The sequence below is a fragment of the Cryptotermes secundus genome, unplaced genomic scaffold, assembly GCF_002891405.2.
Source record: "Cryptotermes secundus unplaced genomic scaffold, Csec_1.0 scaffold545, whole genome shotgun sequence".
NCBI classification, from domain to species: domain Eukaryota; kingdom Metazoa; phylum Arthropoda; class Insecta; order Blattodea; family Kalotermitidae; genus Cryptotermes; species Cryptotermes secundus.
Window position 1 is genome coordinate 587,008 of NW_019737089.1, and position 25,963 is coordinate 612,970.

At 41.0% G+C, this 25,963-nt stretch overlaps 1 protein-coding gene across 5 annotated transcripts in view; it reads right to left on the reverse strand.

Moving 5' to 3' along the window:
• Positions 1–25,963, reverse strand: part of LOC111870109 (E3 ubiquitin-protein ligase RNF220) — a 347,188-nt gene that overhangs the window by 274,487 nt on the left and 46,738 nt on the right. The window lies entirely within an intron of this gene.

Genomic DNA, 25,963 nt, shown 5'->3' on the forward strand with positions numbered 1-25,963 from the left:
CTGCTTGGGGGTTGAGCGGGGGCTAACAACTCACCGCATAAAATAAGACTGTTACGAAAGATCATAAGAAGCCTCGAACCTGAAAGAAATTTTTAGCTAAGGAAAAATGGATATGAGATTTGGTACTTGGAAAGTTAGATGTATAGGCCAAGTTCGCTCAGCGCAGTGGCGGAAAAAAAAATCTCAAAATAAAAGTTAGATTTAGTGGGAGGGCCACGCCATAGCTCAAGCGGTTAGTCGCTGGCTTCCCACCGCGGCGGTCCGGGTTCGATCCCGGGGTCTGGTCAAGTGGGATTTGTGGTGCACAAAGTGATGCTGGGGCAGGTTTTCTCCGAGTACTTTGGTTTCCCCTGCCAATCTTCATTCCACCAATTGCTCCACAAACACCCTCACCTATCATTTGGGGCTGGTACAATAGGCCAGAAGTGGCCGCAGTACAAGGGACTTAGTCCCACCCCACTAGCAATAAAAAAATAGATTTAGTGCGAGTACAGAAGGTCAGATGGTACAGTTGTGGCACCGAACCAGCAGGCGAATGTGCATTTTTCTATGAAAAGGGGAATGAGAATCATGAATTCGGTACAGTTTTTCGTACATAAGAGAATCATATCAGCAGTTAAGAGGGTAGAGTTCATTTGTGAGAGGATGTCATACATAATAGTAAAAGGTCGCCGGTGTTCATGCCCAACAGAGGGCAGCACTGATCATATGAAGGACAGGTTCTACGAAGAAGTAGAACATGTATTCGATAAATTCCTTAAATTTGCTTGCTTTGCTCCGTGGCCTTTACTCCACAAGCGAACTATACAGACCGAGCGATCGTGGCTTGTCAGCGAAGTTAGTGCCAACTTATGCAGATAGAGGGTGTCGCGTCGTCAGCGCAACGATTCCCCACGGCCGATAATCTCGGTTTTCTAGACCGGAAATTACTAAACACCACATTAAAATTCTGTTGAAGAGATTTCAATGCCAAAGTACGGAGGGAAAATATTTTCAAACCAACAACTGGAAATGAGAGTTTACACGATGTTAGTAATGATAATGGCATTAGAGTAGTAAACTTTGCCACATCCTAAAATCTGACTTAAAAGTTTAATGTTCCCACATCGCAACCTTCATAAATTTACTTGGACATCTCCTGATGGAAAGATTCACAATCAAATTGACGACATTTTGATAGATAGGAGACGGGGTTCAAGCGTACGTGATGTCCGATCGTTCTCGGGAGCATATTGTGATACTGACTACTATCTGGTGGTGGCAAATTTAGGGAGAGACTGGCAGTGAACAAACAAACACCACACAGATTTCATGTGGAGAAATTCAATCTCAAGAAATTAAATGAGCTACAGGGTAAAGAGCAGTATCGGGTTGAAATCTCAAATAGGTTCGCAGGTTTGGAAAACTTGCGAGCTGTGGTGGATATTAATAGAGATCGGAAAACTATTAGAGAAAATACAAAAATTAAGAGTTAAGGTTATTATGAATTGAAAAAGCATAAACCATGGTCCGACGAAGGATGCTCAAAATTATTAGACTGAAGGACACAAGCCAAACTGCAGTGAATTCAAGCGAAATAAATGGGGATAACCTGAACAATATAAGACGTGACGCCAGCAGGCATTTCAGGAATAGAAAGAAGGAATACCTTAAAGACAAAATTGATGTGCTTGCAACAAACAGTAAAAACAAGAACATTCTGAGACCTCTATAGAGGAATAAATGACTTCAAGAGGGGTTGCCAACCTAGAAGTAACTTAGTGAAGGATGAGAATGGTGATCAGCTTGCAGATTCCCACAATATTTTGAACAGGTGGAAAAACTACTTCTCTCAGTTACCGACTGTACGTAAGGCCAGTGATGTTAGGCACATAGAAATACATAGAGCTGAGCCGTTAGTACCTGATCCTAGTCCTTCTGAAGTTGAAATTGTTATTGCAAAATTTAAAAGGTATAAATCGCCAGGCAGTGATCAAATTCGGGCAGAACCGATTCGAGCAGGAGGTGAAACATTATGGTCTGAGATCAATAAACTCATTAATTCTATTTGGAATAAGGAAGAATTTCCTGATCAGTGGAAGGGATCGGTCATTGTACCAGTTTACAAGAAGGACGATTACACTGAGTTTAGTAATTATTGTGGGATATCACTGTTATCAACTTCATACAAAATTATATCCAATATCCTACCTTAAGGTTAAGTCCATATGTAGATGAATTTATTGGGAATCATCAGTGTGGGGTTCAACGTAACAAATCAAATACTGGTCAGATTTTTTACATTTGACAGATACTCGAGAAAAAATGGGAGTACAATGAGACAGTACATCAGCTATTCACAGACTTCAGGAAAACCTATGAATCAGTTAGGAGGGAAGTATTGTACAATACATCGTATTCTCATAGAGTTTGGGATACCCATGAAACTAGTCAGGCTAATTATTTTTTTTTAAATGAAACGTACATGATAGTCCGTATAGGTAAATATTTGTCCGATAATTTCCCTATAGAGAATGGTCTAAAACAAGGAGATGCTTTATGGCCACTGCTTTTCGCCTTCTCTTTAGAATATGCATTAGGAAGGTCCAGGAAAACCAGGTGAGACTGAAATGAAATGGGATACATCTGCTGCTGTTCTATGCTAATATGAATCTACTGGTAGATAACATATATACCATAAACAAAAACACAGAATATTTCATTGATGCTAGTAAGGAGGTTGGTCTAGAAGTAAACACAGAGAAAACTAAGTGTATGTTGCTGTCTTGTCGTCAAAATGCAGCGCAAAATCATGACATAAAGATAGGAAACAGATGTTTTGAAAGTGTGGCACAGTTCAGATATTTGGGAACGACAGTAACAAATCACAATTTGATTCAAGAGGAAATTAAAATGAGAATGAATTCGGGTAATGCTTGCTACAATGCAGTCCAGAGCCTCCTGTCTTCTCGTCCGCTGTCTAAAAACGTAAAGATTAGAATATACAAAAGTATAATTTTGCCCATGGTTCTGCATGGGTGTGAAACTTGGTCTCTGACATTAAAGGAAGAACGGTGACTGAGGGTGTTTGAGAACAGGGTGTTGAGGAGAATGTGGACCGGAGAGAGATGAACTGACAGGAGATTGCAGACGATCGCATAACGAGGAGCTTCATAACTTGTACTCTTCGTTAAGTATAATTAGAATGACGAAGACAAGGTGGATGAGATTGGCAAGGCACGTAGCACGAATGGTGTTGCAGAGAAATGCATATAAGAAATTGGTGGTAATGCTAGAAGGAAAGAGACAACTAGGAAGACCATGACGTAGGTGGATGGATAATATTAAAATGGATCTTGGAGAGATAGGATAGGGTGGTATGGACTGGATCGATCTGGCTCAGGATAGGGACCAGCGGAAGGCTCTCGTGAATATGGTAATGAACCTTCGGGTTACGTAACATGTTCAGAAGTTTTTGACTAGCTGCACAAATTACGGCTTCTCAAGAAGGGCTCAGCTCCATGAAGTGAGTTTTTTTTATAAGCAGAGTGGTCAATTATAAGAAGCCATCGTGAAATGCTGACTTTATAACTGTAACTATACAGCTCGAATATGTAATTCAGCAGTTTCCCAGAATATAAAAAGAAATCTAAAAGTGATTTAGTGGAAGCTGAAACACGTAAGATGTAAATATAAATGATTGTGATGTGTTAATAATACATCACAAAGTTGTGTCTGATGGCTGTACACGGATTCCAATCCAACTGCCCTTCTTACAGCTTGTCCCGTAAGAGAGTCGCTGAGGCTCCATAGGCTAGTCAAATGATAAGCAAATAATGTTTAAAGTTCATTTATAACAGTCACCATACGTTTGCCTGTATTTCAAACAATACTGTTAAGTCACATAATATGGAATTAAACATTCAAGTTCCGAAAACTACACATCCAAGCATACACTGCTGAGAGATGGCTTCTGGGTGAGTGCCAAATTTGATGTAGTTCGATCATCAGTATTAATAAATACATTCACATTTTCTATCTTAATAAAAATAAATAGTAAGTTCCTACAGTTGAAATATCGTTGTGTGGTTTGCATATCACGCGCTCATCTTAAGGAAATACCACCAGGATTATATATATATATACCTTAATACACATACGTCAATATGCATTGGCGTTAACACATGCAATATACGGAGCACACTCAACTTCACCCAAGTACAATAAAACAAAAGAACGCAACATGTCAAAGTGCTGAATATCTAGGAATTGCTACAAATATAAGAAAACAAAGGAAAGTATATTCCGATTTCCCCATAAACCTGACATGAAACTAAAAGGTCATTTTCAGTGACGTCTGACACGTTCCTAAACACAGAGACAGTAGGCGAGGGAGACAAAGCTCCGAGGGAAACATTCGTGTGGGCTGTCACCTCCACCCAACACTATATCCACAATTCTGGTCTCCCCACGTTTTACGGCGCATAGCTCTGTAGAAGATGGAGGCGCTATTACTATGCAAAAGGAGGGTGATCCTTGTATGGGAACAGGGAAGTTTACGACACACTTTGACCGAATTTCCGTAAGAATTGCCCCATTCGATTCTTTAAAAGGGTCACTCTCGACAACAAAGGGTAAACTTTTTGTGCTGTTTATTCGTTCGATCAAAACGACAAGAAACTCGAGAGTTTCAACTCCTCATATAAACATGCAGTAGGCTACTCACTAACTCCCCTCGTACAACGAAGTTCTTGAGGAGATGCAACAGTTAACAATCCTGCCAGCACTTATATTAGTGTCCAAAGAGGAATTTAATACTGGTGGCCTTTACAGCGTTGTATCGCGAAAGTTAAATACGAGCCCACTTCGACCATACGGATGAACACTTTACAGACATAAATTAAAATACAGTACACTAAATGTCTCAACAAACAGTTGACACAAATGATGAACCATCAGAATATATTGCCTTATACAGCGCGATGTTGTGGGAGCCGCACGAAGATCCTTCGACCGCTCAGGCGGGAGAGAGAGATGATCCTTGCGTCAACTCGTACAGCAGAGATTCGGGCTGGTAGCAGTCTCTACAAACCAGTCTTACACATTACACTTTCTCTTCATATGGCTCTAATAAATCGCTGACATCTACCGTGAAGCAAGCCTTTGAGACAAGTGCCGGCTGACAGTAATCCGGAGCCCCTTTTACTGTACCAAACATTCAGCTGGTAACTTTACTTACCTCTTGTGTCGAAATGTCAGGTGTGAGATACCCGGCGAAACAATCATTGGTCCTGTGAGATGCCTATGTGAAAAGTGGTTCTGTAGGAAAGGAATATGAAGCAGAAGAAAAACAAGATTCTGCCGCAAGTTTCAGAATGCTGCAGTCTCAAACATAACTGTAATTAAATTACGCCACACAAGATCGTTGGGCTCCCGGAAGAGAAACTGGATGCAATCTGCGCTAGGTCTGAACATTCCCCTTGTAAATCGATCAGACACCTCGCATAGGAAGAAGGGCTTTAAAAAATGTCAACACAAACTGCTTCAAAACATCTGAAATTGATACCATGTAGCAAGAGAAATAGTAGTCGGCCTAAGCTCGCTTCACGGTAACTTTCAAACGATTTATTGGGGCGACACTGAACAGAAATTTCAACGTGTGGTTTGTCAAGTCAGGAACTGAGACAAATTCAATTGGACTGCCCACGGTTCTAGATTTTGCCTCTTGGGAATCTTCAGGCCCGCGCGGTAGCATGAATGTCTCTGGGCGGATTTTACAACAGCGGAACATCAGAACCTGTCAGATATCTGAGGCGAACTAAATTTGTGGCGCAGGGAAAGGACACCGCTCTGCCCACTTACCACCAAAGATCCTAATAATTTTACGAGTATAAATCTGACGATTCTGCTATGCGCTGGTCCCCTATGTAGGCATGTAGAATACTCTCCGTTGAAAAAAAAAGTATGGTTAATTCCAGAATTGATTATCCATTAGATATCAACGGAAAACGCATTGAATAAAATGAAATGTCACAAACCGCTCAATCTGCGGTATGAGGCTTCAACCGAAGCTAACTGGCTAAACATTTCCTAAGGAAATAAAAGGGAGAAAATAAAAATAGCCCACATTTAGAATGCATTATTCCATCCCAATTTTATACACAAAGAATAAGTCAGTTTAATGTCATTCAAACGCATTTATATCAGGCCCTTGTTATAGCGTGGCTATGAGAATGTCATGTGTACGGGGTTTGAATTTGTGAATGGATTTATTGACCACTTACGCATACGATGGGGCACGCGGCAGCGTAGTTGGTTGAGGCACTATGTTACAAGAAGGAGGGTCGCGGGTTCGAGTCCCGATGAGGTGATTTTTTTTAAATTGACATAATCCTTCCAGCCGCGCTATGGCCCTGGAGTCGACTCAGCCTCTAAAAGAATCTTCCTGGGTGGTAAAGGACGGCCGACGTGTAAGGCTGACAACCTCACCGCCATCTGTCAGCCGACTGTCTAGAAAACGTGGGAGCCTCGACGTCGCACAACCCTATGGGCCTTCACGGACCATTACAATGAGAGCTTTACTTTTTTTTTTACCTTTTTACCGTATGCACACGACTCGAACTACAAGCAATTACAACGCCACCGCTGATCACCACAACATCCGCTAAGCCCTTTTCACCCTGCTGTGTCTTCACCAGCCGCTCCCTGCCAAAGGCTTCTAACAGTGGAGATTCTTCAGCTTCTCGCGCTCAGGTTCTATCTTCACAGGCTCCGTGCAGAACTACCTCTCAAATGACAACTGTGTCGCCCCAATTGCCTTCAAGATAACTCCTCGACACGGACCACGCAGAAAACACCCGGTTTTCCAACAGCAACTCTAATGTTGTGTACGTATTCGTTGCCATGGGAATGTGTTTCCCGAGCCTTTGTCCGGAAACGGTCTCTGCGTACAATCACTGCTTAGCAATGGGTTTATACGCCATAACAATGGCCCCCCCAATATGTTTTATGTCGCACAAAATTCAATTAAATATTTTCATTACAGCATAAGACTGCACTGCATCATTCATTGCTGCAGTTTGCAAGTACAGAGAGTCCGCTATGAACAGGCTATATATTTCTGGTTTCTCTAACCTTGGGATTATTTTGTTCAAACAGTAAAATTTAATGAGCACCCATTTTACCTGTTGAGCCACAATCCGGATGTACCCCAAATGTCATATACGTATACCACACGAATACTGTATGCATACTAACAGGAATTCAAAAATTACATAAATGTTAATTATAACATGGGTATTGACGTTGTACCTCGACACTCGCTGTATATCGAGAGTATACTGTACTTTAAAAATATTAAAGAAAATAGCTGTACTAACTTCATGGAGCTGAGCCCTTCTTGAGAATCGTTATTATACGCTAAATTAAAAGAGTTGTTGGAATGCTGTACAACAAGGTATTAGGGTTTTATGAACTTTCTTTTACTAAGTAACCAACTAACTAAATGGGCCTTTTACAGAAGCTAACAGCAGCCTGAACGTTCAAGAAACTCCCCGCCTTTTATGGAATACAAAGTTCAGTACGTGTACTATCCCCTGTCCATATCCGCACACCCATTTCCTTTAAGAATATATTTTTTTGAGAATCTTTCTACCTATATCTAGGTCTTTGATGTGGTTTACTGCGACCAAAATTTTGTATACGTTCTGAGATTTATCAGGCCTAGTCCATCCGCTCCTCCTTCATCTGACAACCCTCACAATATTCAGTGAACAGCACAAATTACGAAGCTCTCCATTATTCAACTATGTCCATCCTCCGCTCATTTCTCCGTCTTAGGGTGTATTATTTGCTTCAAGCTCGCCGAACTACGCTGCAAAACTTCTTAAACGTGTGCTACTACTTAACGGCAATTACTGAAATACAGGACACGAAATGATAGTGAGAGGCAAAATAATTCATGTACGTATATCTAACTTGGGATGTTTTTGTATACTATGGGAAAACAATTATTCTCCGGTTGTCCAAACCCTGGGAAAATTCTATTTCGCTATAACTCGTCACCTTAATTCCCACGATACCGCATTTCTGCGCCATTTTACCATTTGGGTGGCCGTGGGAAACAGTCGGAAAACCTGTGACCAACGCACGTGAAGAACGGGTACAACAGAAAAGATGTTCTTCTATATTTAACGTGGAATGATGGAATTAACACTTTCTGCTTAGCAACTATCCTCATCGCGCCATAGCTCAAGCGATTAGTCGCTGGCTTCCCACCGCGGCGGCCCGGGTTCGATCCCGGGTCTGGTCAAGTGGGATTTGTGGTGGACAAAGTGGCGCTGGGGCAGGTTTTTTCCGAGTACTTCGATTTCCCCTGCCAATCTTCATTCCACCGACTGCTCCACAACCACCCTCACCTATCATCTGGGGCTGGTACAATAGGCCAGAAGTGGCAGCAGTACAAGGGACTTAGTCCCACCCCACTAGAAATAAAAAAAAACTATCCCCATGATCCTTCTCTGGCTTTCAGCACACTCGACACGAAATAATTCCTGTCAAGTAAAACATGCATATTAATTTTCCGGGGCGCTGAGAACACATTTCATCAGTTTAAATTACATGCTGGCATTCCCATGAAGTGTCGGGAAATTAGGATTTCATGAGCTCTGTACGTAGGTATCACAAATGCGAAATCCATTAAGAACAAAAAAAAAATCTCTGTAAATTAGTTGCATGAGAATATAAAAAACACGATGGTAAATTTGTGGAATACTTCAGTTTCCTGACGGGCCAAAAGTACTTGCCTTTCATGCAGGGGGAAGTGCATCATTAATACGAGTCTCCTGTACGTAATTTTATGAAAACAAGGCTGTCCTATTTATCGCTTCAGAAACAACAATAATAATTAAATTAAATTAAATCCCTGCTTATTTGCGTGCAAACTTAACAGCACAGAGGTCAATTACAAAGTTGGCACGAGTACATAGAAATAATAATAATAACAATAATAACAATAAACGTTAAAGGTAAATGATGAGTTGTCCCTGTGCCCAATTAAGAACCACGCCATGAAGATGTATGGGGCAGTGATGGTACATTTCCACTATTCTTGACCTCAGCAATAGGTATCAACAAACGTACAAAGATTTAGACACGGATGTGAAACGTGAAAGCGAAGATACCAATAATATATACGCGACCGGAAGCCTGTCAAGATCATTACAAAAATATGACATCGCCCGTTAAACACTCCTGCGTGGAATTCGTGGTACAGCACACATCTTGAAGAAGATCCTAACATAGAGCTTCATTTCATTTCAGCTGCATTTTCCATGACGCGATTATGTTATAAGCTTCATGAAGAACGCTTTTTCCTGCTCGTGGATACGATACACTGCAACAGTGATGATGATGATGATGATGATGATGATGATAGTAATAATAACAACAACAACAACCACAGCCACCACGAAGGTCTGTCTACATTAGCTGTCTTGGACCGTCCTATCGAATCATATTTGTGGCAGCCAGCTTGCATTTCACAGGCTGAGAGGATGGTGACAACCGAAAAGAGCGAGTTTATTAGGAGACTGAAAAGGAGCAGCGCGAAGATAGCCAATTCCGCACTTCCTGCTCTGTCAGATGCGGTCCTTAGTTAGTGCAGCAACTTCGTACACTGACGCTTACGCACCTGTTACAGGACACGCTGAAAATCACACCCCTTCGGCTCCAATGCCTCATTCACGCCTTCTAAACACATCATAGTTCAGAATGCAGTGTTCTTAGAACATGTGGATTGATTCCATAGACTTTATCTTCCAAGTAGCTCCACGAGACGAAATCACACTGAGTTACGCCGGGAGACCGAAGTTGCTACAAACCACAGCTTATAATCCTTTCACCAAATGCTCTCTTCAAGGCTTGTGATGAACGAACGGCGGCCAACGCATTTACAGAATCCTACTGGAAATGTCCATAGAAATTTTCCACGTCTTCGCCTGTGAGGAAATCAAACTCCAAGAAATTTTTCTTCTGAATTTCTTGTCACGCCTATTAGCGACGTTAAACTTCAAGCGAGAGTCATATAAAATACCCTATGCTCTAGTATAAACTTATCGACCTCCTACACAATGACGTATCACATGTACATACCGCAACAGAGCATCATTTCCTGTTATCACCGTTATTGACTCATCAAAGTAAGCGGAAAATGATGCTGCCATGGCGCATATCTGAATGGCCGCGTTTTCGCCCAGTCCGCAAACAGTCTTCATTTCATAACAAGATCCTTAATAAAGGCACATTCTTCAAGACCCTTTCCTCTTCGCTTAGTGGGGGGGTGAGTCTAATTCGGTCCAATCGGCACGGCGGCCACTGATTCGAAGGCTCGAATTTTAGCTGAAAGGGAAATCTCTTCGACGGCGTCTCCCCGCCGTCACTCTACTTCTCAACACAGTAACAAAATTATCTTCCTGGGTTCCTTCAGGCAGAAAAATGCATAAGATTATTGCTTACTTACTTACTTACTCATGGAGCTGAACGCTTCTGGAGGAGCCCCCAATTCTGAGGCTACTCAAGAATTTCCCAGCATTTTATGGAACCCGAAGGTTCATTACCGTGTTCACAAGAGCCCTCCACTGGTCCATATGCTGAGCCAGATCTATCCAATCAATACAATCCCATCCTATCCCTCTAAAATCCATTCTAATATTGTCCACCCACCTACGCCTTGGTCTTCCAAGTGGTCTCTTTCCTTCTGGCTTTCCCACCAATATCCTATACGCATTCCTCGTCTCCCCATTCATGTTACACGCCCTTCGCACCTCATCCTCCTTGACTTGTTCATTCTAATTATACTTGGAGAAGAGTACAAGTTATGATGCTCCTCATTGTGCAGTTTTCTCCAACCTCCTGTCACTTCATCTCTCTTCGGTCCTAATATTCTCCTCAACATCCTGTTCTCAAACACCCGCACTCTATGGTCCTCCCTTAATGGCAGAGACCAAGTTTCACACCCATACAGAACCACAGGCAAAATTATACTTTTGTATATTCTAATTTTTATGTTTTTGGACAGCAGACGACTAGACAAAATGTTCTGGACTGAATAGTAGCAAGCATTAACCGAGTTCAATCTCCTCTTAATTTCCTCCTGAATCAGGTTTCGATCTGTTATCGTTGTTCCCAAATATTTGAATTGTGCCAAATTTTCAAAACATCTGTTTCCTGTCTTTATATATTGATTTTGCCCTGCATTTTGGTGACAAGACAGCAACACATAATTACTTTTAACAGTGTTTTCTTCTAGACCAACCTCCTTACTTCCGTCAATTAAAGTTTGTCTGTTTTTCTTTATGGTATCTACATAACAGTCCAGGGCCACACTTCAAAATAAAAATATACATTAGATTTTGACACAAGGAAATTTGATTCTATTTATTATTTAGGAATAATTTCAATATAATTACTTAAAGTCACATATCTTACAATTTTAAAAAGCAAGAAAATCCCATTTTTGACAAGTATCAAACAACTTTTCAGTATGTAAAAAGAGAGATAACCAAGAAATTATGTTAGAAATAGCAAAACATTGAATTTTCTGCAGCTTGCTAATTTATGTTTGCGTGAGGCTTCTTGTCTTCTGGTCTGCTGGAAAATTGTCTTTACAAAAAATATTTCTACTAAAATTTTAATATTGATTATAATATCAATTAGCTCTAAAAGTTGAGGGGCCGCACTTTGTGGCTATGGGGGCCTCATGCGGCCCGCGGGCCGCATGTTTGACACTACTGTTCTAAAGCAAAGTTGGCAAGGAGTGGCGATAAAGCATCTCCTTGTTTTAGAGCATTCTGGATAGGAAATTTATCAGACAAATGTTTAACTACACGGACTTTACCATACGTTTCGTTTAAACATATTTTAATCAACCTAACTAGTTTCATGGTTATCCCAAACTCTGTCAGAATATTGTACAATACTTCCCTCCTAACTGAATCACAGGCTTTCTTGAAGTCTGTGAATAGCTGATGTACTGTCTCATTGTACTCCCATTTTTTCTCGAATATCTGATGAATGCAAAAGATCTGATCTGTAGTTGATCTGTTATGTCGAAACCCACACTGATAATCTCCAACAATTTCATCTATATATGGACTTAACCTTGAAAGAAGAATATTGGACAACATTTTATATGAAGTTGATAGCAGTGATATCCCCCTATATTTACTACAGTCAGTTTTATCACCCTTCTTGAGAACTGGAACAATAAGAGACTCCTTCCACTGGTCAGGCAATTTTTCTTTATGCCAAATAGAAGTAATTAGATTGTGGATGTTAGAATGTAATATTTCACCTCCTGCTTGAATAAGTTCTGCCGGAATTTGATCACTACCTGGCGATTTATACCGTTTCAATTTTGCAATAGCACTTTCAACCTCAAGGGGGCTAGGATCAGGTACTAACGGCTCAGCTGCATGGATTTCTGTCTGCCTAACATCACTGACCCTATGTACATTCAATAATTGAGAGAAGTAGTCCCTCCACCTATTCAAAATGTTGTGGGAATCTGCAAATAGATCACCATTCTCATCCTTCACTAAGTTACTGCTAGGCTGGTAACCCCTCTTAAAGTCATTTATTCCTCTATACAGGTCTCTAATGTTCTTATTCTTACTGTACATTGCAAGCTCACCAATTTTGTCTTTCAAATATTCCTTCTTTTTGTTCCTGAAATTCCTGCTGGTTCACGTCTTATATTGTTCAGATTATCCCCATTTAACTCACTTGGATCCTGTAACTATTGCAATTTGGCCTGCTTTCTTTGATCTAATAATTCTGGAGCATCCTTCATCGAACCATGACTTATGCTTCTTCGGTTCATAATAACTTAGACTCTCTTTGGCAGACATTTTTGTATTATCTCTAATAGTTTCCCAAGCTTTATTAACATCCACCTCAGTTTCCAAGTTTTCCAAAGCCGTAAACCTGTTTGAGATATCACCACAATACTGCTCTTTACCTTCTACCTCATTTAATTTCTTGAGATTGAACCTCTCCATATGAACTGTGTGTGTTGTTTGCTCACTGCCAGTCTTTCCCTAACCTTTGCCACCACCAGGTAGTGGTCAGTATCACAATCTGTTGCCCTGAATGATCGGACATCAAGTATACTTGAGTGCCGTCTCCTATCTATCAAAATACGGTCTATTTGATTGTGTATCTTCCAATCAGGAGATGACAAAGTAAATTTATGGATGTTACGATGTGGGAACATTGTACTTTTGACAGTAAGATTTTTTGATGTGGCAAAGTTTACAACTCTAACTCCATTATCATTACTAATTTCATGTAAACTCTCATTCCCAATCGTTGGTTTGAAAATGTATTCCTTCCCGACTTTGGTATTGAAATCTCCTAACAACATTTTCATAGGGTACTTCGGCAATTTATCAAACACATGTTCTAATTCTTCACAGAATCTATCCTTTATGTCATGAATTTTATCTTCTGCTGGGGCGTGAACATTCATAACAATGATATCACACCGGCGACCTTTTAGTATTATATATGATATTCTATCACTAACGAACTCTACCCTCTTAAGTGCTGATGCGATTCTCTTATGTAGGAAAAAAACCTGTACCTAATTCATGATTTTCATTCCCCTTTCCATAGAAAAATGTATAGTCTCCTACTGGTGCGATGCCACCTCCATTCCATCTGATCTCCTGTACTCCCGCTAAATCTAACTTATATTAGATTATTACCATCATAAAATTACAACAGATTTCACAGTTTATGTTATGCATCAAAAACTAAGACATACTGAATCACTGAGCTGTGTCCACAGTAGCGAGTTAGTATGTGTATCTTTGTCAACATAGCTCTCAGCCTGTTATCCCAGGTGCACAGCTGGCAGCCACTAACATAGAGCCTTAATCCTACGGACTAGGTAACAAAGCAGCCGATAATGTGTGTATCAGAACACTGGGCAGGAACTACAAGCCTGAGTTGCTGGCTGCGCACAGATGTCTGTACTACTGGCTCAAAGACCACTAGGAGTATGAAAAAGCGCAGTCATGGCCGGGGAGGAGGCGTGTGTATCTCATGGGCGAAAGGAATTAATCCAAAATTTCGGCTGGAATAACAACTTGAGTGCAGATTACTCGGAAGCTTACATTCTGAAATTCTCAGTTCCTTAATTAACTCATGGAGCTCAATATTTCTTCAGATGCCATCATCTGCTCACCTACTCACGAATTTCCCAACATTTTTTGGAATTCGAAGATTCATTGCCGTGTTCACAAGAGCTCTCCACTGGTCCCTATCCAGAACCAGATTAACCTAGCCCATGTCACCCTCACCCCTCAATTTCTCTATCATACATTGCAATATCTTCCCACCTACGCCTAGGTCTTCATAATGGTCTCTTTCCTTCTCGCTTCCCCACCAAACCCTGTATGCATTCCTCTTCTCCCCCTGCGTGCTACATAACCCACACATCGAATCCTCCATGGCTTAATCATTCAAATTATATTTGGCGAAGAGAACAAGTTATGAAGCTTCTCATTAGGACATTTTCTCCAACCTCCTGTTATTTCATCCTTCTTCGGTCCAAATATTCTTCTCTGCACCTCTAAGTTCCTTACTTTATCCAACAGTGCTGTCGTAAATATAAAGGTTATACAGCATAACATGAAGATGTCAGGCTGATTATGAACGGCTTTCTGAGAAGTCACACTGTAGTTTGGTAGACAGGCAATAACCGTTTCAGAAAGCCTAGTGCATCCATCTTCCGGACTACTACCACGTACAACACATCCCTTGCCAGGCGTAGGCAAAAAGTGAACTGTCTGAGCATAGTTCTGAGACGACTGAGATGAATCTTTGGATTCCACTGTAAGGAATCGGTCAACTCGGCGACCAGTATCTACAAAATAAAGGCCATGAACCAGACTGCTAGCTTCTCCGGTATATCTTCCCCACGCATAAATGATTTTCGTTACTGGCTTTTTAAAATAAAGAAGTCAAGAGATCTGTAAGCGTTGCTCCTCTTCTTGAACAGTCAGCACTTTAATTTCTTACACAGAAACTGATAGGAACAGTAAAAATTAATCGTACTTCAAAACAGAAAACTATTTAAATTTATGTAAGTTTTGAGGTTTTCACGGCGATGACATTGAAGAAAGTCGTCTTCTGGGTTTAGACACCGTGCATTCTTCGTTTTGGCCGACGTTTCGGAGGAATTGAACTGATTCACCTTCAAATGCTTCTGCCCCATTACTTGTCATTTCTTGATACTATCTGTACTGAAACAGGCCGAACTTCAATACATTTATTTGCATTCTAGCACGCTTTTTACAATGCCACACAAGANGCAGTACTCTAAATAACCCCTATATTTAAAAATACAGAGATTGGCTCTGGGGTCCACCGAACCTCCTATGCAATGGGTACTGGAGGCTCTTTCCACGGGGGTAAAGCGGCCGAGGCGTGAAGCTGACCACTCACCTCCGACTAGTGCCAAGGTCAAGAAAATGTGGATCTATACATAAACTCCCCCATACATCTTCATGGAGTAGTGTTTACTTAATTAAGCAAAGGGATAACTTTACTTTTTTTCTAAAAACACAGTTCCTACCTCGCAGAAAGCACAACCTGCCAGAATTACAAAAACCAACTGGTTAATAATGTGTAGGAAAATAATTGCTGTTTATTCTGGGAATAACAAGAAATATATTAACAAAGTCTGTAGGCGAAGCAGGGTCTCTTCTAGTGTTACAGCAAGCGGCACAAAGAATAACCGCAGTGCTTCAAAAGACTGGTCCACTGATTACAGTTTATCGATATACTAATCGATTGTTCTCATCATATTTAATATATATATATCATCATCATCATCAGTAATCTGTCAAGACGACAGGTCCACAGTCTCTTCCAAAACAATTCCTCCACTTAATGCGATCTAGAGCTTTCTCCTTCAAATGACAGTATCCTCTTCTGTCCCCAAGGTCATCCAGCATCTTCTTACGTCTTCTTCCTCGTCTTCTTGTCACTTCTATCCGCCCATCTATCTTTCCTTCGATAACTTCTTTTAGAAGGCAGTTTCTGCGTAAAACATGACCAATCCAATTAGCCTTCCGTTTTCTTATTTCATGTAGGATATTCCTCTGCTCACTGACTCTAATTAACACTTCTTCATTTCTCACATAATCGGTCCAACGGATCTTCTCCATCCTTCTCCAACACCACATTTCAAAACTTTCCAGATGTACATATATATATATGAATTGAACTGATTCACCTTCAAATGCTTCTGCCCCATTACTTGTCATTTCTTGATACTATCTGTACTGAAACAGGCCGAACTTCAATACATTTATTTGCATTCTAGCACGCTTTTTACAATGCCACACAAGAATAAGGGATTCGGTGACCTGAAATGCCTCAAGAACACACCCATTCTCTTACCAACGAGCAACTGCAGTTGAACGACGGGTCTATTAATGGGTTTCTTTACACTTTTTGGTCCATATTCTAGTGTCCATTGTGAGTAGATTATTTTTAATGGCTGTACATTCTTGAAACGTACTGTATAAAATTCAAAATTTGCACTTTCGCTACGTCATTTTCATTCAAATAACCTGAAAACTGGTTTGAATTTTAATCGGGTAGCAACAGCACTCTCCGCCCTAGGGCTGTTTATTATTTAGAAATTAATTTCAAATCCAATTGTGTATAGGCCCTATATATTTTACTAATTTAAACCGCAACTCTGGAACTTCTTGCGAAAAAGGTCCTTTCTCTTTTTTGTTGCGTATTATTATCGCTCTAAGAGAGCATAATTTGGTATTCTTCACTATCCGAAATTTGCTTTTGAAAACTGCTGACTGAATTCTCCTTCAATGAACAGGGCAGACTACGAGTACAGTCCATCTGTGTTGCAACCAATCTCCAAACACTTACGAGGAAACACACGTACTGACCCTCTTTAATGTCTGCTGGACTGTAATGTCACTGTATTGCAACTTGTTGGGCAAACACCCATATCCCGGTGACTCCCCTTTAATCTAGCATGTGACTATGATCCCTAGGTGACCGCTATTGCCGTGATGCACATGTTTGCAGAATCATCGTCAACCAGTTAATTATATTCAAGGAACTCTTGTGGTCGTTATGCAGCAATCTCCACTAGAGCTTCAGGATCACGTCATCCGGTTTAACCTTACCTATTTCATATACGTAGGTAAGTCAATAAGCAAGTTACAAATGGATATAGAACTTAAACAAATAAGAGTACCGATTTGAAAAAATGCTTTTATTTCTCAACATAATCTCCCTGTACATTGAGGCACTTGTCCCATCGTTTCACAAGCCCATGAAAAGCAGCAGCATAAAATTCTTTCGGCTGCTGTCGGAACCAGGCGGTGACTGGGATCACGAGGGCATACTGCTCACCGCATTCCAGCCTCAACGACAAACCGTAAATGCCGACTCCTACTGTAACATCCTCAGGAAACTTCGTAATGCCATTCAACGGAAGCGTCCAGGACTCCTCACCAAAAGCGTGTTGCTCTTGCATGACAACGCGCGTCCCCATACCGACAAGACATATGAGACGCTATGAAATTTCAAGCGGAAAGTCCTCGAGCATCCTCCGTATACCCCCGACCTTGCTCCAAGCGACTTCCATTTGTTCGGCCCTCTTAAACATCATCTTTCGGCTGAACATTTGCCCGACGATGAAGCTATAGATAGGGAAGTCACCTCCTGGTTCCGACAGAAGCCCAAAGAATTTTATGCTGCTGGTTTTCAGGGGCTTGTGAAACGATGGCTTAAGTGCCTCAATGTACAGGGAGATTATGCAGAGAAATAAAAGCATTTCCAAAATCAGTACTCTTATTTGTTTAAGTTCTATATCCATTTGTAATTTACTTATTGACTTACCCTCGTATATAAAACTTACTCTAGCTACAGTAAGCAATCCAACAGTTCACCCTCGTCATAAGGAAGTCTCACCACTTAGTCCTGTCCTCAGCCAGTTCAACCCCAGGTAACAAGTTAAATTTTTAAGGTTGAGCGCTTGTATGGCGGTCTAGAAACCCGAGATTAATGGCCGTGGGGATTTGCTGCGCTGACTACGCGACACCCTCTATTCGCAAAAGTTGGCACTAACTTCGCCGACAAGTGGCGGTCGCTAGGCCGGTATAGTTCGTTTGCGGACTACAGGTCACGGAGTTTGTTTTGTTTGTTATTTTAGTGCTTTTATGATCATAAGCTTCAAGATCAGTCCTTGTCGACTGTTCGCGAATTCAACATATTCCCATCTACCCCCCAATATTTGGACAGTCCCACTGTGTCCTCCAAGCGCCTGAAATAATTAAATGCTCCTTCTGGAGAAACTGCATTTCGCCAACTATAATCAATACCGTAATATTTAAGTTGGTATGTAAAACGTAAAGAATGGATACTATAACATTCAAATTAAGAAAGTGAACACTTAAAAAACACGGGAATGAAGATTTTAATCGTTAAAAAACGTGTTTGCATGACTTTAATAGCCGCGGTTACGGTACAACTGGCAAGTGTGCAGTAAATTTCATAACAGACCTATCTTTGGGCGTTATCTGTTACAACCGCGGCGGAAAACAGGAAACAATGAAAGAGTAACAAAATGAAATTCCTTTGCTGTAAAGGTCCCCAAATTATTTTTAGAAATTGTACATGTCTACGTATGTATATATATAAGATGAAATGTGTAACTCCGTATGTGATATCATAGCAACGATTCTTTCGCAAAACAACGCAGACTGTCCTTAAACTAGTGCAATCAGTGCCGGATGCGGGCACGAAGTTGACGATAAATAATAAAAAATCGCGAGCGAGGTACGTCGTGTTCTAATGTTCCTGTCGAGTAAGTTATACAATATAAACCAAGAAATAATCCCTCAACGCGGGGCGTCTCATTCATAAGTTGAAACCAGGCAATCAAGCCTTGGGTAGAATTGTTGGAACATGTGTTAACACGGGGAACAAAATCCCGCCCCTCCTAAAACCTACATCACAAGTCCCTTGCTAACCATTACAGTATTACCCAGCTAATTTCTATTGTGGCTAGTGTTTAATATTCCAGTGTGGAAAGGCTAGCAGGCGGTCGCCAGCTTTTGGATTTCTGTCACGGGTCAGTCTGTTTTTATGCGTCACAAGCATGGGCAAGCATGGGGCATGCCATGCCCTCTCCCTGCCTGGCATGCCGACTCACCCAGCCTACATCATGACATTTAGTGACTTACACCGCAAAATGGCGCTAACTGGAGGGACTACTCGCTATATTCCTGAAAATGACACTATGACATTTCAATTTCCATTCTGGTTACAACCACGAATTGGCCATATACATGGCCGGTGACAGCTCGGCTGTCTCATGTCAAAGCGCTGCTACAGTGGGACGGCGGGCGCACAGAAATAAAAAATGTGAAACCAAGGGCTGTAACACGCTTGTATGATTGCAAGTTCACGCAATGCAAACACGATACACTCATACACACATATATATAGCACTGAGTTTTTACAATTGCGGACACATGTCAATCAGTCAAACAAAAAAACAATTAATTAGTTAGCTCTAAAATAATATCATTAATGATAGTAGTTTGCGATGTTCTGCCGCAACTACATGACAAACTTTGCCAATTTCACAACTGGGGACTGTCGAGCAGTAAAGCAATAAAACTTAGACCAGCTGCGTCTCATGGAGTTCTTTGCGGACCCACGACATCCCGTAAAAATCATCCAAGAGGAGTTAACTCGTTTCTGATCTGCAGGCTATGCTCGTCAGGCGAGAAATCGATTTCTTACATTTATGACATCAACACTACACAAGCATGCTGTCATGGTGTGAGCTCCAGTTCAAGCAATGGGAGTTACATACAAAATTATTTTTCATAGTTCTTCCGACCCTCAGTCATTCCTTCACTTATCTGTCTTTTCCCCTCTCTTCTTATAGTTCACGAAAAAAGAAACCAACAGAAACCATTACACAGCTAATGTTTTACAGGACAATTCATCTTTATATAGAAGCTAAAGGTGCCAATGAAAACAGCAGACTAAACTCACAGTAAAAATAAACTTCTACAATACGTCGATGTCTAGATACAGCTTTACTTACTGACTCTTTGAAGCATGACATTCGCCTGAACTATATTTAAAAATTCAGCTCTCTGTTCCTCCGTTTTCACAAATCACACCGAATCTGCATTACAAAGAATAACTGATCAATACCGCATATGGAAACAGTTTATTCTGAGAATCATACGAAACCTGCCAATACACTCTGAGGGCAAAATGAAGAGTTATATAATGTTAAAGAGAGCAGTACATACCGTAAACACTCTGGTTTCAAGGGGTAAATATTTCAACCACGCTGCCTTTGTTGGGGCGGACAAGACGTTAAACAAAACGTTCTGGGAAGATCTAATCATCTATTTTCCATGGGTGGGCCCCATGGCCGATTTGGATGCGTTGGCGAAGAGAAGGTCTTTGACCCTGCCTAGAATAGAACCCAGATCATCCAGTCCGTTGCATAATCACCTGAGTTACCCCAGCGACATGTTTTTGGGTACTGTCACCAGCTTATTTCTAGACATATCAATATCATCTACGATCATGGATTAGGTACAAAAAAATCTGCTCTGAACTTCGGCTCGTTAAAAGCACCTACAGTAACTTCATTCCTTGAACAGCTGATAGTTAACTGGCCTGACACAAATTCCCTGTCCCAAAACCCAGACCTTCAACATCAACATCAAAACAGCCCATCGTTCAGGATCCCGTATTGGCCCAAGCAATCTACGACAACATTGTGTGATAGGGTAGCCCGACTTTCCGATGTTGCTCAGTCCTGATAATCGTCTATATCGAAAAGTGTCACCGCAGATCCCTCATAAACACGTTGGATTTTGTTGAATGTTAGCATGCAGAGATGACAATAAGAAGCGAACGTCCGTGTCCAGGTGGGATTCAAACCCGTGACAGAGCTTAAACGAGACCAGCCACGACACATCTAAAATTGATAACACAAGATGGGAAAGGATTTATTCTGTAGCTCCTAAACTCCCCAATGTCGCTATTTGCAGTTTATTACACTTACATGCAGCCTGTTCATAAAATTTAATTGACGTTTTATGACATACATGAACAACTCAATTTGTGTTCCAGTGGGCTTTACTGCGGGTGATTATGGCCTAGAATCTGGGCCTGACCCACAAATTTTACTGGAAGTCACCCATTTTGAGTTATTTTAAGTAACTCTGTCCAACTGTAAGGCGCTGATACTAGGCTGCATAAAATGGACAGAAATGTTCAAGACATTTGTGCAAACTCCTCCAATATTAAATTGTATCAAAATCCCTCCAGCGGTTCTCGAGTTATGATATGACAAGTTAAAAAAATTATTCTGATGAATTATCTTCATATGCACAGGACTTCTGGAAATGGCGCAGAGGACATAAATTGTGCACGAGTATTATTTTTTTCTACAACGTCTATTTGAAACATATTTCTCCCTAAATATCTGGAGATTACATGCAAGTTACCCCTAAAATGCGCACAGAAATGCATGCACATCTCCATGTAAACTGCCCACTACTTTCGCCCGATTTTAACAAACACTGGAACTGCCAGACGACTTTCAGTGAAAAGTCTACCAGATCAAATAAAAAAAATCAGTCTGCCGGTACCTGATACTAGGACACTGACGGAAAGACATGACCATAAGGCGTTCTTCATACTTTATACAGAAAGCCTTAACGTGAAACTCTTGTCGGTTTCCGTTTTCTATTTCCTACCGCGGACTTAACAGAGAACACCCAAAAATATGAAATTTACTCAGTACTCTTGTCAATAGGTATGGTAGCCACAGTTGTAATGTGGTAGTGTTTGGATGAGATTCGAACCTTATTACCAATATCCACAGAAAGTTCGCAACGAAAAGCTTAAAAAATTCGCCTATTATTTTCGCCAAGCCTATTTGTTATAATTCGAAAACCGCTAAACGGATTTTCGTGAAATTTCATATGGCGACTTTAAAAAATTTCTTTACAGGTTCCTAGTTCGGTTAAAATCTAAAAAACAAATAACGGACAATATAAGACCTGCATGCATTTTGCGCTCACTTCATGTGTAACTCGCTAAACATTTGTCGGAGCGAGAAAAAACTTTCACACACAATTGTAGAGAATATATGTATTTTAAGCGTTAAGTCTTATATGTAAGATCTGAGGTTTTCACGGCTGTGACTATGACGAATTCCGTCTTCTTGGATGTGACGCCGTGTAGATATTGTCTGAACCTACGTTTCGGAAGAACATACTGCCTCCGTCTTCAGGATATAAGAATCCTCGAGGGAGGAAGCAGAGTGAGCAGGTGGCTGTAGTCTGAATATTAGAATCAAATGTCTTCGGTTGCAGTTTTCTCCTNACGTCGGTCCATACAAGATCTACACGACGCTACATCCCAGAAGACGGCATTTTTCGTTCTCTTATTTTTGAGCTACAAAATCAAGTGCACACGTCCCAAAATTCTTACAATACGCGTACATTTCCTAACTTCTACTGCTTTCCTTTGTGTCTTTCCTTGTTCTTAACTGCACAAGTAAACTTTATTGTCTTCACTTGAGTGTTATTCCGTCTGTACAGTTTTAGCTGCTACTACTGTTACCTTGACAACGAAAGTAACCATGTACCGGGAGAAGAGTGGGTATTTCTGCCCGTCTGCAATAAAGAAAACCTGAGGACTGCAATTACGAATTATCCACACGCGAAAAGCTTTGAACGTCATCACAATAATTTATATCCATGTTCCAAAACGAAAGCTAAAAGCAGAAGATAAAACATTATGGTAGGCTTCCAGCATAGCAGAGAGACAATGACATCCTATAAATAGGATGCAACCGTAAAATTCGGAGGTCGAGCTTGGTTTCCGGTATGAGTACGGGACAACTGTGTTCCCTGGCCAATTACTCCCGTCGACATGACACGTTTCACCAACACGCTACTACCAAAATTATAGGGCATCGCACTTCAGAAGGGAATCACTGTTGAAATGAGGTTGTGGGCCCAAACAAACGCGGAGCTACAGCAAAGTTGTCATGAAATACCAGAAGACAGCATTATTAAGGGTTAAATCAGGCAAAGTTGTCCCCTCTCCTTAACTAATTAAACATTACGCCATGGAGACGATGAGGAGGGAGTGGATGTACAGACCCACGTTTTCTTGACGCCGGCACTAACTGGAGGTACGTAACCAGCTTCATGCATCGGCCGCTATACTCCACGGGAAAGATCCGCCGGTACACACTGGGTACGAGGCTGGGTGGGCCCCAGAGCCGGTCTAGACGACATGGAGAAGTGAAAATTCTTGCCCCACCGGGACTCGAACTCCGACTCCTTGGTCGTCCAGCCCGCAGCCAGTCATGCACCGACTGTGCTATTCCGTTTCTAAAGTTGTTCTTGTGCTTAATTAATTAATTAATCACCATGGAGACGTATGGAGTAGTTGACGTACTGACCCTCAATTCTTGACCTTGGCACTAGATAAAAATGATATATCTGTGTCACGCCCACACCATTTTAACCCAGATAAAACAGCCTCCGGTACAGCCCGTCATTATACTAAGTTATAGCAACATAGCATGGGGGCCTACTGAAGTGAACGTACGATAAATAAAGAATATCGCAAGAAATCTGGCCAGTACAGACCCTTCTTCCTCCTCCGCTTTTATGGGTTAGGCAATATGGCCTGACTGGGATTCGAACCCATGATCCCAATATTCGAGCGGTCAGGGACAGGCCGTGCGGCCACCGTTATCGGCATCCTACGCCTGTATTCTGGTGAGGCCTTGTCATGTTTAACGCAATTTTAAAGGAATCGCGATTAAAAAGGAAGGGACAAATGCCTCCTGAAATATCAGGGACAAGACAAGTGTTTTCAGACAAAATTCAGCTATAAAAGGAGACCTGCGATAAATCATCAACATGGACGTCAGAAGCTTAATCGATCTGTGAATCAGTGTAAGAGTAATAACTTGTGGTGTACATTTTGTTAATTTTTTTTTTGCACAAACATCCCTATGGAACACGATTTAGCAACCATAAAAAATCAGCCACGTCAGGAATAAGGAGAATTAAAGAAGAAACCACCCCTCTCTCCGATATGATATTCCGGGCGCACTACTGAATTAAACACTTTGAAATTAACAGTAAATTTATAAGATGCATTTGTTCATCCAGTCATGTCTGTTCTCTCCCGTGCATCTTACATGCCCTGCCCATCTCATCCTCGTTCACTTGATCATTCTAACAATNATTCTCAACGCGGCGGTCACAGTTCGATTCCCGGGTACGGTCATGTGGAATTTGTGGTAGACGAACTGGCACTCTGGCAGGATCCCCCCCCCCCGAAAACTTCGATTTCCCATACCAATTCTCAATCCATCAACTGCTCCACATTATTAATCATATAATGCCGTACAGTCTGGAAACTGACGGTGTCGTTAAAAAAAGACACGAAGTGGAAAAATATTCTGAACGGTATGACAGCAAACATCCCCCAATTAATATCTTAATGAATGTAATTTAGATTTGTTAATGTCGTTCCCAAACATGGTCTTTGCTGTAGTTTCAAGGGATCTATTAGCTTTCCCTGCATCACGGTTTTATCTTACACACTGGTGACGTACATGCACTTAGTTGTTGTTGTTGTTGTTGTTGTTGTTGTTGTTGTTGTTGTTGTTTCCTTCTTGATCACTCTCCCTATCAGCACCTAACAGAGCTTCTCGGTTCTTCGTCCCCACCCCCACCTCAAATCATCAGTACGTATAACAAACTCGTGCATTTCACTCGATCTCAGGTTCTTCTCGTTATTTCGGACATCCATACTGGAGTACACTGAAAATTAATGGCGAATAAACATCTCCTTGTTTCAAACCATTCTGATTTGGAAGTGTACCACGCAAATTTCTACATATACAGACTTTACTATATGTTTCACTTAAACATGTTTTAAGCAGCGTAAGTAGTTTCACGGATATGCCAAACTCGCCAGAAATATTGTACAATACTTCTCTCCCCACTGTACCAAGCTTTCTTGATACCCATATAGCTGATGTATGGTAACACTGTACTGTTTTTTTTTTTCAGAATCTGAGGAATGCTGATTTCGTTAGTAGGTCTACTTGATTTTATTATGTCGAAATTCACGCAGATGATTTTAACAATTTCGTATATATACGGAGTTAACCTAGAGAGAAGACTGCTGGCTAAATTTTTGAAACAAATTGATAACAGTGATGTCTCGACAGTTATTAACAAGTTTTATTTCTTTCGTTACAAGTCAGTAAAAGATCAGATTCCTTTCACTAGTGAGACATTTCTTTCTCATTCCTAATCGAATTAATAAGTATATCGACTCGTCTTACTGGCGTTAAAATTCACTTCTACCTTACAAAATGCACACCAAGTCTCCCTTACAAAGTCCAATTTAATTCAGCTGAGGGAAATAATCAGTATTAATTCAGAGAATAATACACAACACATAAATTACATGTTGTGGGCAAAGAGCAATACCCAGTGTGCTTTAAATGGTTAACAAGTTCTGCTGCATGTTTTCTGGAAGGTATGTTCATGTCGGCATTCAGAAAACGTATCTCGAAGATTTGTACCAGACAATCTTACCACGGACAAGGCGCATTACTGATGTTATGTATACATCGCACAGCTACAAGCTAACATCTCTTTAAGCTATTCTCAAGCAAAGGCAGTGAATCAAGGTGTACACAGCCAGCCGAACAACCAGACACGGTCCATCACATATACGTATGTTGCCTTCCAAGGGCTCCTGACTTATTCACACTGAGTTCAAGGTGCGAGGACGCGTTTTCGTGTTATGAGCCAGTATTTCGTGCCTCTACAAACGATGTGTGGGTATT